Below are 13,253 nucleotides of genomic sequence, written 5' to 3'. Positions count from 1 at the left end.
GAAACTTGAGCACCCATGGGGGGTCCTAGTACCAGTTCCCTACAGATGCTGAAGGAAAACTGCATACTGTCTTTGCACTCCATGTATCTTCCTCTAAAGTAGGATCTACCTACTGCCAAATGCAACAGCATGTCACACACTACAAGCCCTTACAATATCTGATAAAAACAGGAGTTTTAGTTTTTGTTTTTACAAATCCACAAAACAAAGATCATAAGTACTAGTCCAACTGCACACTGCTTGTAACCCAATGTCAAAGCAAAAAGATGAACGTGTGCCTGACAGCCTTTTACATTAAATTCCTGTGATCAGGACTTTTGTTGGTCGTCATAAGGGTGAAGGTTTTGAAATTTCTATCTCACAATCACTACCAGCAGACTCACAAAAAGCGGGGAAAGATCAGTGGTTCTGAAGTAATCAAAAGACCTGGCTGCTCACTATGGGAATCTAGGCAAGGAGATAAAATTCTCTGAGTCTCTGGGTCCTGCTCATTACCGAGAGGACAGTGATTTCTGCTTCACAGGTCTAGGACTCTTCCTCACCATTGCTGGGATGCTCATACTCACTCAACCCTTTTTGAATAGAACTTAGGCTGGCAATACCCCCATACAGAAGATGCTCAACTTGACAGCTGGCTTCCCTGCCAGCCCTGTTCTTGAGATCTCCCTCCACATGCTGAAAAGCTTGCTTAATCTCCAGCCCTATTATCAGGAGCCACCTCCTCCACACAGCAGGCCCCAGCCATTCAGCACCACAAAGACTTCCTTCTTTGAATTTCCTTTCCTTCTTTGAGCTTCCTCCTCTGGTACTCAATTGTATAGTGCCAGGCATTGTTAACTTTTCATGTCTTTCCCCCCAACTCAATTAGCTGGAAACTACACAATTCTACTCTGGATCCTCCTCTCCTGACCTATTACAATCTTTTGACTCTAATAGGTGCTCAGAATATGTTTGTTAATTGATTATGTAGCTGAACCTCGAGGATAACTCGATTCTCCTATGGCTTCATTGTGGACATGATAAAGTAACTTTTTAAAGGAGAAAAAAAAAAAAAAACCCTCAGCACTTAGTAAACTTTAATCCATTACCGAGAAGTAGACATGACCTCTTTTTCCTAAATGAAATGCTTCCAATGCAACATGCGCTTTTTAAATCCCAGTCCTCAAAAATACATTTGTCTGCTAGTCATTTCCCCTAAGCAATGTTCAGCAAATATTGTCCCCCAGAAATCATTACACAGAGCTCTACTTGAAGAACCTAGCTTTCAAAAGTCTCAATTCCCATTCTTCACTTTTACAATTATTTTCTTGGGAAGGTCCTGCCATGCCCCAGTGAGAGTCTAGACCTGGGTCAAAGATCTTCTTGAAGTCCCTGCTCTTCATATTTGCTCTCTTGAAGACTTTACAGTGAGGTATTCAAAACCAAATACCTCATCTGCGCACCACTAAATCGACAAGGCAGCTTTCCCTGATTTTTCAGCAATGGAATTCAAATCATGGCTCAAATTATTTGGAGTAAATTTGTTTGGTTCAAATTAGCCCAATAATGAAATAACAGAAAAAGTAAAAAAGAATTTCTTTTTTTTTTTCTTTTGTGGAACTGGGGATGGAACCCAAGGTTTCCACCTCTGAGCTACATCCCCAGCCCTATATTTTATTCTTTATTTTGAAACAGAGTCTCACTGAGTTGCAAAGGGTCTCACTAAGTAGTAGCTGAGGCTGTCAGTGAACGGTCATCCTCCTGTCTCAGCCTCCTCCCAAATACTAGGATTACAAGCATGTGCCACCACACCAGGCTCAAGAAGAATTTTTAATCCTAATATTGCTTGATCTTACTTTTATTTATATTTTTTGGGGGTCTTCTAATTTTAGGTAAAAAGCAATTCTAGAAATAGATATTGTATTTGGAGATGTATTCCAGGGGTTTAATAGAGTCCTCAGAGAAATTTACAGTGTTGTATCCTGTGAATGAACCTGAATATTTTAATCTGTTCAGGGATACCAAAAGAAAATACCTCAGGCTGGGTAATTAATAAAGTATAGAAATTTATTTATTTTTGCTTAATCTATATTTATTTTTAAATGGTATAATGTACATTTTTATGGGTACTGTGTAATATTTCAGTACATATATATGATATGTAATGATCAGCTCAAAATAATTGCCATCTCTCCAACCTCAAGTATTTATCATTTCTTTGTGTTGGGAACATTCAAAATCCTCTCTAAAACCTATTTTGAAATACACAATTAATTGTTGTCAACCATAATTACCCCCACTGTACTATAAATTATTCCTCTTCCTTTTATCCAATTGTAACTCTGTATACACGATCTTATTTTCAAATGAAAATTTTCTAAGTATTATATTAATGATACAGCAAAACAGATTTTCAATCCATGGCACAAGACCAGGAAAAAAAGCAAGACAAGAAAAAATAGTCTAATAATGGAAAAAGGCATGCACTAAGTACTAAGTGCAGCTTTTGCATAAAACTAACAACACATAAAAATGGCAAAATGAAATACTGAAACATTATTCTCTATCTCTATATAATTGTGCTATATTAAAGGACATATGAATAGAGTAACTCTTGTATTATTTTTTATGAACACAGAGACTCTAAATAAATAAGTGGTAATATTTATAAATAAGACTTTCTCTTGAGAAAAGGTCTTGATTTCATGGGAATTTCTCTGTATATGTATTAAATACAACATAATCCATCATTGCTCTGACATTTCTGCTTAAAGTATATTAAGCCATTTATCTGTAAGAAAAATGTAAGAATCTTAAGTAAAAGGCCTCCGATAACACATTCTACTCTATCTGAAACATAACTATCCCCAGAGCCATTAAAGAAAGGCAACTGGTTATTTATTCTCATACATGAATTTTTCTGTTTCTAAAAGTGACTGATTATTCAGGATTTTTATTTCCAGGAAAAAGAATACCACAGATATAGTGATACCTTCCCTAAAATAGCAAGGTCTGACCTGTATAAATGTCAGCCACATAGAGCACATTGCAAACTCATTTTATCATGTCTCTAACTGCCACCTTGTTTACCAGTGAGGACAGGTCACACAGACACTCTGTGTGCATTCAATAAGGGACGAGAACTGCCTGCCTGGTATTGAGATACCTTTCAGCAATATACCCACAAAGATGAAATCGTGTTTACTTTGAAATTACCAGTTTGGGATAAGGAATTTGGGATAAAGAATTCTATAGCTCATCCGATCTTGTACTTTAAAAGTCTGTGGCTCTGGAAATGATGACATATGCCTGTAATCCCAGTACTTGGGAGACTGAAACAGTAGGACAGTGGGTTCAAAGCCAGCCTCAGCAATGTAGTGTGGCTCTCAGCAACTTAGCGAGTTGTCCCAGGATTCAACCACTAGCAACACACACACACACACACACACACACACACACACACACACTGCAATAAAAACAGAAGTGTGTGCACAGCCATTAAATGTTTTAACAACTTAATGGGTATCTTCTATTTAATAAAGTTAGAATTCCTAGTAAGATACCATTTTGTGTTTTAGTGATATTTTAAAATATAATTCTTTATTCGGAGAGAGTTCACAAATAGCACACTGATGACATGCTGATCAGGGACGACAGTTTCAAATTAGGAATTTTGATTAATAAAAAGGTTTTTTTAAGTTTTAAAAATTGTTACTACATGTTTCAAATCCTAAAGACCGGCTCCCAAAGCTTTAACTGCCTCTGTCAAGTCAGCTGCCATTTCCTACGGATGGATGCCAAGCCTGTCCCATTTCCCCAACACCCACGTCCTCCCTCTTCCTGCTCCCTGTACTTCATTTCTCTCTGCCCAACCAAAATCTCTGCTTCATGACACACCTGTCCTATCCTCCCCCTGTTAAGCAGCATTACAGCACAACTCCTGGAAGGTCCCCTCCCTGACCCACATCTCCTGGCATTGGCCACTGTTGCTGAATTCACTGATACTGCCCAAAGATGTCTACAGTGCAATACCAATCTCCTTCCCACTAGATTTCTCATCTATTTCCACACTGTTAATGTTTCTCTCTACTTTATCATATTTTTTAACTATCATTTTAAAGTTTCCTCAAATGGTACAAAAAGTATGCCTCTTTTAAAGCATTTCAAATGTTTTTAGTCTCCATTTCCTATTAGCACCCAACACACATTTTTTTTTTTTTACATCTGCGTGTACATAGGAAAATAGGATCTAAAACTGGACCACTTCAATTAAGTTCCTTGTTGTGCTCCTTAACACTTCAATAACTTGATGTGTCTATGCCTACCTATGGAACCAGGCTATTATTAGGGCTCATTTTATAAAGCTGTCCTGAGGAGCACATGAATTAATCATGAACCTTAACCTGACACATAGAAATGCTGAAAAATATTAGTAATCATTATTACAGCTATTATTCTCATCACTATTTTTTATATACCATAGAAGGCAAGACCAAAAAACTGAGGGAACAAACTTGGAAATGGAAATAAAGAAAAAAAAATCAAGCTTCCTATTTCTGCATATGAACAATGGACTAAGTCTCAATCATGCTGATTGATCTTTAAGACAAAGATCATAAGTCCTCTTTTATAGCTCTAGAAAATACTAAATGATACTTTGCAAAAAAAAATGTACAGCAAATGACCACTTCTATTATCTTAATAATTATTACTTTATATGTTTATAATTTCACAGATGTGGAAACTAAAGTGTGGAAAGAAGTCATGGTTTTCTTCACTCTAAAATCTATTGTTCCTTTGAAGAAATAGACAAAAGTGCAATAAATATGTAAGGATAAAATAATGAATATAGGAGCATCACCTCTTACATTTAGGAAGGTGTCCTACATTTCACAATGTGCCATGTTTCCACGGAGTCTGCACTGCCTGGTTATTTCACCTGCAGGGCCATAAACACTGGGCTTTCCAAACAAACTCAATGTGCATAAAGTGTATCTTTTTTTGTTGTTGTTTTGTGGTTTTTTTTGTTTATTTGTTTGGTTGGTTGGTGGTACTGGGGTTCCTGAAAGCCCTTCTACCTCCGGGATACACTCCCAGACCTATGTTTATATATTTATTTGGAAACAGGGTCTCTTAAGCCAGCAAGGCTGGCTTCAAACCTGCGCAAGCGTGGGGATTACAAGCGTGCGCCACCATGCTCGGTGGAGTGTATCTCGTCATAAGCCAGCTTTTTGAAAATAAAACTTACCAAACACAAATATGGTGGAAGAGGCATTTGGTAGGGGATACTGAGTTGCAAGTCCAGCCAGGGCTCAGAGCTTCTCCCTGCTATACACCCTCCTTTGCAGCAAGCCCCACCCCATCCTGTTCTTCACACCTGTCACCTCTCTGGACTAGCCTACTATGGTAAAAGTATCTTACTCTTGGAGAAAGACTAGCTTTCTAGAATAAGAGGATTCCACCCATCCACGTGGGGTGCTCTAATGTGACCCCACAGGTTATCTTTTCTTGTAATATACAACCCAGAAACAGATAAAATGAGAGTATGTTTTTACTATCAACAATCCTGATACATAGATAAATGATCAGTTTGGGGACATAATCAACTGAATAGTCTATAGGTTCTAATACTATGTCAAGTTCAGAAAATGTCTTGGATAATATTTCCAAAATGAAGAGGAACTGTTACCACACTTTTTTGCTCTTCAGCGACTACATGATGCACATTGACTATTAAATTATAAATGCCTTTCCTCTGTTCATGTTTCCTTACACTTCTGCTGCATACAGAACAGTTTACCACACTTTTTAAAATAATTTTCTGGAGAGTCTGTTGATTCACAATTGTCGTAGACAGATGTCAGTATGCAGATATTTTAAATACTGAAACTATAGTCAGTGTTACAATACCTTTCACAGGCTGGCTTCTTAAAAATATTATGGATATTTTTTGAAAACCCACAAAATTGTATTCATAATTATGATACTTCTACCTCTGTCCAAAACCATCAGTTATACTTTCTGGTGTTTGGATGGATTATTTTTTTTATTCTGAGTCATGATAATTTGGATACTGTGGCTGTTTCTGATTAATATCTCCTTGCTCATATATTTCTCTTTGCTGCCCACGGACCTTTTGTGTTTCTTTTTACAAAATAAAATAACTGCTTTTTTGATATGTTTTAGTATTATTTCCACTGATCTCTGGCATATATTACAGTTATCATTGTAACCTAAAAGTAATTATAGTTTACTTTCAATGTAGCTTTCTTTGGTGCAAATTCTTTACGTCCCTTGTTTATTTCTATTACCTACTTTAGTTTTCTAATATATTTATATAACTATTCAGTGGTTGCTAATGTTCATATTTTATGGTATTCACTAATGTTAATTACGAACTTCAATAATAGTATGAGTCACTTGAAAAACAATATACTTCTGTTACATAAAAGAACTAAATTAATGAACATGTATGAAAATTCTGTGTCTGGGTGTTACCTACAAATACATGGGAAATACAGAAACATTACTGAATAGGTGTAAATAATTTGGCTTTAATAGAATATTATTTGGTAAAGTTGAAAATAGAGGATAATCAGTTTATTTATTTGCTTATCCTAACCTGTTTCTTTCATTACATGTATGTGGTTCAGAGTGACATTAAGATCTGTCTTTTCCTTATGGGAACTTCTATACTATGTTACCTAGCCTTTACCTAGAAAATAAATGCCATTTCTCAGTTATTTTTAAAGTTCTTATTTCTTTCAGCAGACTGCCTTTTTTGTCACGACAAAGTATATGTGGATTAAATTAGGAACATTACCAGGAGCATAGTGCGGCATTCTGTCACAAAATACACTTAACCTAGAGATCAACTATTATCTCAAATTAGCCTTATAACGTTCATTTCACAGGATTCAATTCAGCCTTGTGATCCTAGAATCTGTTAGCTCTTTAAAACAAGTTCCTTCTTAGATCAGAGCTTCCAAAGTTTTAAAAATAAAAGCTGAATGTAGTGGCTCAAACCTGTAATCCCAGTACTAAGGAGAATGAGATAGGAGGATCACAAGTTCAAGGCCAGCAGAGGCTAACTTAGCAAGATCCTGTTTAAAAAATAAAATAGGGCTGGAGGTGCAGTTTGAAGATAGAATGCCGCCGGGTTAAATTCTCTCTGCCATACACAAAATGTTTAAAAAATAAAAATGTAGAGAAATAGCCAGTGTGAAACACAAATTTTTAAAAGAATCTTTGAAGGAAGAAACCTCTTCCTTTATCTACAAAAGAAGGACTAAAATAGAGTAGATATCTGTACGGATATTAGTAATGGCCTTCGGATTTCATATTTAGAATATTTTAAATAATGCTTTTAGTATGAGAGAACTTGAGTAAATTGAAATGGTTTTAGCAAAAATTCTATCTTCATCAGGCATAGTTGCATACACTTGTAATCCCAGTACTTAGGAGGCTGAGACAGGAGGATCATAGGTTCAAGGCCATCCTCAGCTACTTTAGTGAAGCCCTCCACACCACAACTTAGTGAGATCTTGCTTCAAAAATAAAGAATAAAATAAGGCTGTGGGTGGAGCTCACAGATAGAATGCCCCTGGGTTCAAACCCTGGTTGCCACACACACGAATGCTCAAGGTTCACTGCATTCATCACATATAAGTTGTCTCCACACTTAACCCAAGTATGTATAGCTTTATCAGCCTTAACAGAAGCACATGTACCTATTATTTTAAGCATAAAAAAAGATACTGTCAATTCTTAAAACAATGCCAAAACATGTGAAAGTTTTTCTTGGGAGCAGATATACTACCTGAACCATGAGACCATTTCCGAAACGTCTTCACCTTTCTGAAAATAAGTGATCTTAGTGGAAAAGTAATTCTCTACTCCATCCAAATATGGCTATATGTAGTCATGGAATTTATCTATCTTGTACTATTTTAATAAAGACTAGTCAATGAAACAGAGTAAAATTCCAAAAAAGTGCAACAAGTGCCCAATTCATGCCTACTACTCTAACATAATTCAGAGATTCCTTGTTTTTATGGATGTCTTAGATTTGACAAGATACCTCTATAAAAACATAAAAAATTATCTGAAAGATAGGGACTGGATTTGTGTTTTAAAAGCTAATTAATAATATAGCTAGAATGCTTACAAAAACATACATTTTTAACATAAAAACTGTATCACAGCCAATTCCCCCCATATTTAAAAGTAAACTGTGTCTACAGACTAGAGTTTAGTGCCGTATGTCAAGAGCTTTTCTTTAGTCCTCTGCTTTTCAATCAATAATGCTCCTACCATTAGCGAATGTGCTCCATGACTCATCAGAAACGATATACATAGTTGATGGGAATAACCCCTCCCTTATCCTTCCCAGTGCAGTTGACACTCATGGGAGCTATGCCTGGAGTAGTGGGAGGCAGATTCAAGATGCCCCCAGCATGCCTGTCAAGTCTTCCTGAGGTTCTAGAAGAAATCTGTCCCCCTTCCTTCAAAATGCTCAAGGTTCACTGCATTCATCTTTCAAGACAATAACAGAAAGCATACTTTATATGGTGAGAAAAGAAATTATATATATATATATTATATATACACATAGGCTTCACACTCACTGCACAAGGCAAAATGCACTTTAGCCATGAAAATACCTGCATCGAATGTTTCCAGGACCTATGTTATCATGCTTTGTTTACCAGTCAGGTGCTTTCTCAAGAATGTGTGCAAATTATAAAGATGGCTCTGCATAGAGAAATCCTGCAAAGCTCATAACATTGCCGTGGAAACACTTTTTATTTTTTACTATCTTTCCTAACCTTCAAAATAATGCCTTAATCCCTGCAGGTGAAAATCTTTCATTCCTGTGAATCTTTTATTAACATTGGGTAAGAAGCTTGTTTGTATGTGTTTGGTGATTTTATTTTCTAAGGAAGGAAAGTCATAGCCAAGGAAAATACATATTAGGCATTTGAAGATAAGTGATGTTTACTGAAAACTGTATTTTAAAATAAATTTTAGTGACTTGCTTATGTTTGGTAACTTCAGGACAATAATAACTATGGTGTCGCTAAAACGTTCCTAAGTAGCAATCATACTCTATTCTGGCCTTTAAGAGGTGTTAAGACTCATCCTCCTAATTATAAGCCTTTTCTCTGTTATTTCTACCTCATCATTATATCTCTAAACTAAGTACTAGTTTTGAGAAAATAAAAATAGATGTAAGGTGGTATTTTTTCTCAAATTTTGGTCACAATGGGTAAGAAAAACAAGGCATTTTTATATGTATAATAAACTTCTTTATCTTGTAAAAATAAAAGCCAATCTTATAGTTTTCACCAGAAAACTCTTCTTCTCCCAACTTACTGTTTTCCCAATTTATTCTAGAATGGCACTTTCCAATACAGTATAATGTAAGCCATATTTATTATATTAAGTTTTCCAGTTTAAAAAACAGGTGAAATTAATCTAACAGATCTTCTATTGCACCCAATAGCCAAAATATTATCATTGCAATATACAATCAATATAAAAGCATTAACCAGATGTTTTATATTCATTCCTTTGTACAAAGTTTTCACAAGCCAGTATGGATTTTATACTTATAAGAAATTTCAAACTGATACAGCCAAATTTCAAGTCCTCAGTAGATTTCCAAAAATATGAAGTTGTTTGGCCCACAAGGCCAAACACTTGAACATCTTCCTGGGTAACACACTCTCTGATCATGGAAGGTCAGTTGGGGTTTTATCCTGAGCCAATCAATTAGTGAACACATTTTACTCCGTTCCTCTGCTCTCCTGATTCTCATATCCACAGCCCACCTACTGTCATTTTCTTACGGCATAAAAATTTCAATTACCTCTTCTTCTCAACTTATTCCAAGCAGGATCTAAGTGGTCTCTAATCTTATGTACCTTCCATCACCAGGCAGAACACCAGAAAGGTACAGCAAGGCTGTTTCCATGAACAGATATACCAAATAGAGGCCTAACCTAGGGTCACACCGGCAAATGCAAAGAAGGCATTTTTGTTTGTTTATTTACTTACAATGAAGGTAAAAATTTATTTATTTGTTTATTATTTATTTTGCAGTACTGGGAATTCAACTCAGGAGCATTCTATCTCTGACCTACACCCCAATCCCTATCATTCTTTTTTTTTTTTAATTTGAAACAAAGTCTCACTAACTTGTGGATAGAAATTTTTACATATTGAAGTAACATACTCTTCCTCAATGAGAAATATTATTTCACTCCTTTCTCCCCCACACACACACAAAAAAAGAAACTTTGGGATAATTTCTTCTTATTCTGGAACAGAACCCAGTGTTTCATTTCATAGGAATTCTGTGCCCAGAGGAAGAAGAGAATGTTGGGGGGGGGGGGGGAATGTAACCAATTCAACTTGGAGTCCAAGTTAGTTTCAGATACATAAGTATAAAGAGCAGTAATAATATTTCAAATCATGTCACACTTCCGTTTCTCTGAGACTACTGCATAGAGTATTACTACACTCGATGTCCATCTACACACAAACTGGTTCTTAGTTATATGAAAAAAAAATAAACAAGGTACATGTGAGGTTTTTCTGAGACTCTTTGCAATAATATAACCTGATTGTTATGTCTTAAGTGCTTATAATTATAGATGGATGAACAGGTTCTCTGGTGCTGACCTAACCTGTTCTCTGGAACACAAAAGACAACTTTTGTAGTCTTCAGTGAGGAAACCCCCTCCCCCGCATTGAACAAAGAAAACGAAAAATTATGTCTACATTTTGAAAGAAAGCCTAACTAACCAAACAGTGATAAAATAAAAAAAAAAATGTAAACCCCAAGCAAATACACAAAACGGATGAAATTCGAACACCGTAGTTTCAGGAGCTGTAGTTTTTTTCTACCATCTTTAAGAAAGCAAAGCCACAAGTGACAGTAATGTGCTTTCTCAGGCTACAAAATAACTTCTTCCGTCCCTGGCTATAACTCTACCTCTATAAGCCATCCTAAGTGTTGGTCCAAATATTTTTTAGAGTGAATTTTACAGTGGCTGAACTTTCAGTTTAACTTGTCCAGGCGATAGTTTTATCTCAAAAGCAAGAAAGCGAAAACGCCAGCACTCTTTGGAACCCAGAGAGATAATGTGGCGAGGACCCTTAGCTGGTATAGATTAAGTTATGTACTAAATACCCTCTTTGTATAAACACAGTGCTCAACCCGGAAGGGGGGGAACACGGCGTCCACTGGTGTAGAATTTCAAAGCACGTTGCATGGGGCCTGCGAATCCAAAGGCATTAAATATGACTTCTGTCTCCACGTATTAATGTGTTTAAGAAATTCCTGAGTATGGCAGAGTTTGCTATTCTTTTGCTCTCTATTGTAGAGTGAATTTCTTACTGAATTCTGATAGGAGGGAGACACACTCCATGGAAATACACCTCGGAATCGCAGCGGTGCAGTCTCCCGGGGCCCAGAGACTTAAGGACACAATTAACTCTGGTATCAACACTCTAACTGTAAAGTGCCCTGAGCAAGCCAGCGAGGGAGTAGGAAAGGCGTAAGCTCCGCCATATATCTGCTCAGATTACAGCCTCTGGAATCAAAGTATTCTCACATGATACATTACTACCAATAACAGATTCAGGCTCCGTTAAAAAAAAAAAAAAAGTGGGTGGAGGGGGGCTACATATTTGTCCTGCTTTTGTCTAAAAACCAGAACCCAAGTACTAAGCACTTTTCATCCTTTCTAACCTTTCACGAAAGCAATTCAATCAACCAACAGCGGCTCCACCCAGAGAGCCTCTATACTTACTTTTTCTTAACAGTTTCAGAGTGACGCACTACAAAACGATGAAAATAATAATAATAATAAATAATAAAAACAATAATAAAGCAGCCAGAAGCAGCCCTCTCGCGCGCAGGGCGTCTTCCGCCCTGTAAACTTGGCAAAAACCAAACCGGGCTGTATTTCAGCCCGTGTCCATATAAGGCAGCCCTGCTAAACATGTCATGCGTAATTTATGGGTAGCAGGCAGAGAATTAACCTTTGCGTGCACATATTTGGCCCAGATGAAAACCGGGCTGGACGGCAGCCCGGGGATGGGGATGCCTGCGGGAGCGAGGGTGGCGGCGATGGGGGGCCCGCGCGCGGCCGCCCCCACCCCGCACGAAGGTCATCAAGTTGTGAGTGCACTTCCACGCACCTGTTTCTTCGCCTTCCCCCCGTCCTCCCCGGCCTCTCGGGATGCCCAGCTGTGGGCGGCGCGCTGACAGTGCCCGCGCCCGGGGCCAGCCGTCCGCAGCGGGGTCCCCCCCATCGGGGCGCGCTGGACCCCGCCTGGCCCTCGCCTCTGCGGCGCGGGCAGCCTCCCGGCCTGGACAATGCGCAGCGGCGGCGCCGGGAAACTTACCTCTCCCATGATTTTCAGGGGCGGCCCGACTGTCCACCCAGGGCCCCAGGCCTGGCGCGAGTCATGACTCCGCGGTGCCGCCGCGATCGGAAACGCCACTTGCCCGTCCCTGGTCACGGGAGCATCGTGGGCGCCACAACTCGCTCAGCTGCAGGGGAAAGACTGTTGCATGTCGCGGAGCAGCCTCTTATCGCCCGGCTCGGTTTCCGCTGCTGCCGCGGCCCCTCCCCCGCCGCCCAGCCCCACCAGGAAGCCGGGCGGACCCGGGAGCTCCGCACGCACGAGCGCAGCGCGCTCCCCCGGGCCGCTCCCCGCGCGCCCGCCCCAGCCCCAGCCCGCCCGGCGGCCTCGGGCATCCCCTGCACCTCCCGTTGGTATCTTCCATCTTACACGATCGACATTGCAGCCCCGCAGCTGGTGCGGACCCGACTGATCGCCACCGCCTGCCCCTTTTGGACTCCCTGGGCAAGCCAATAGTGTCTTTCTGAAACAGGCCCCATGCGCCGGGCTTTGCGAGACAGCAAGGTTATAGGCCGAAAGTTAGGGTCCCATTAGACTAGGATCCCATTAGACCCAAACATGGGGTTGCTCCTTGCAATGCACCACTCTCGGTGTTTGAACCCCGGGGGCTCCAGGAGGGAGAACCCTCTGCGGGACTGCAGTGGGTCTCTTTCTCCAGTAACAGGCTCTCCACAGTTTTGGAATTCCTTGGCCAAACCGATGGTCACACAAGCACAGACACATACCAGCTTCCCCGTCTAGTTCCTAAGTAACATCTGGCATGGAAAAGTCCCTGTATTCTTACCTCTGCACTACATGATTTATAGAAAGCAAAGCTCCTTCATAAAATAAAATAC

The 13,253-nt window shown here is 39.2% G+C and overlaps 1 protein-coding gene across 1 annotated transcript in view; it reads right to left on the bottom strand.

Annotated features, from left to right (window-relative positions):
* Nucleotides 1–11,836, bottom strand: part of MBNL1 (muscleblind like splicing regulator 1) — a gene marked incomplete at both ends in the record, with an annotated part of 170,764 nt that extends 158,928 nt beyond the window's left edge. Inside the window, one exon of the mRNA XM_080695750.1 lies at nucleotides 11,799–11,836. The remainder of the gene's footprint in view (nucleotides 1–11,798) is intronic.
* Between the last annotated feature and the right edge of the window lie 1,417 nt (nucleotides 11,837–13,253).

The sequence above is a fragment of the Muscardinus avellanarius genome (assembly GCF_963383645.1).
Source record: "Muscardinus avellanarius genome assembly, chromosome: 5".
Taxonomy (NCBI): Eukaryota; Metazoa; Chordata; class Mammalia; order Rodentia; family Gliridae; genus Muscardinus; species Muscardinus avellanarius.
The sequence above is the reverse complement of the archived record's forward strand: the minus strand, read 5'-3'. Positions and strand labels throughout refer to the sequence as shown.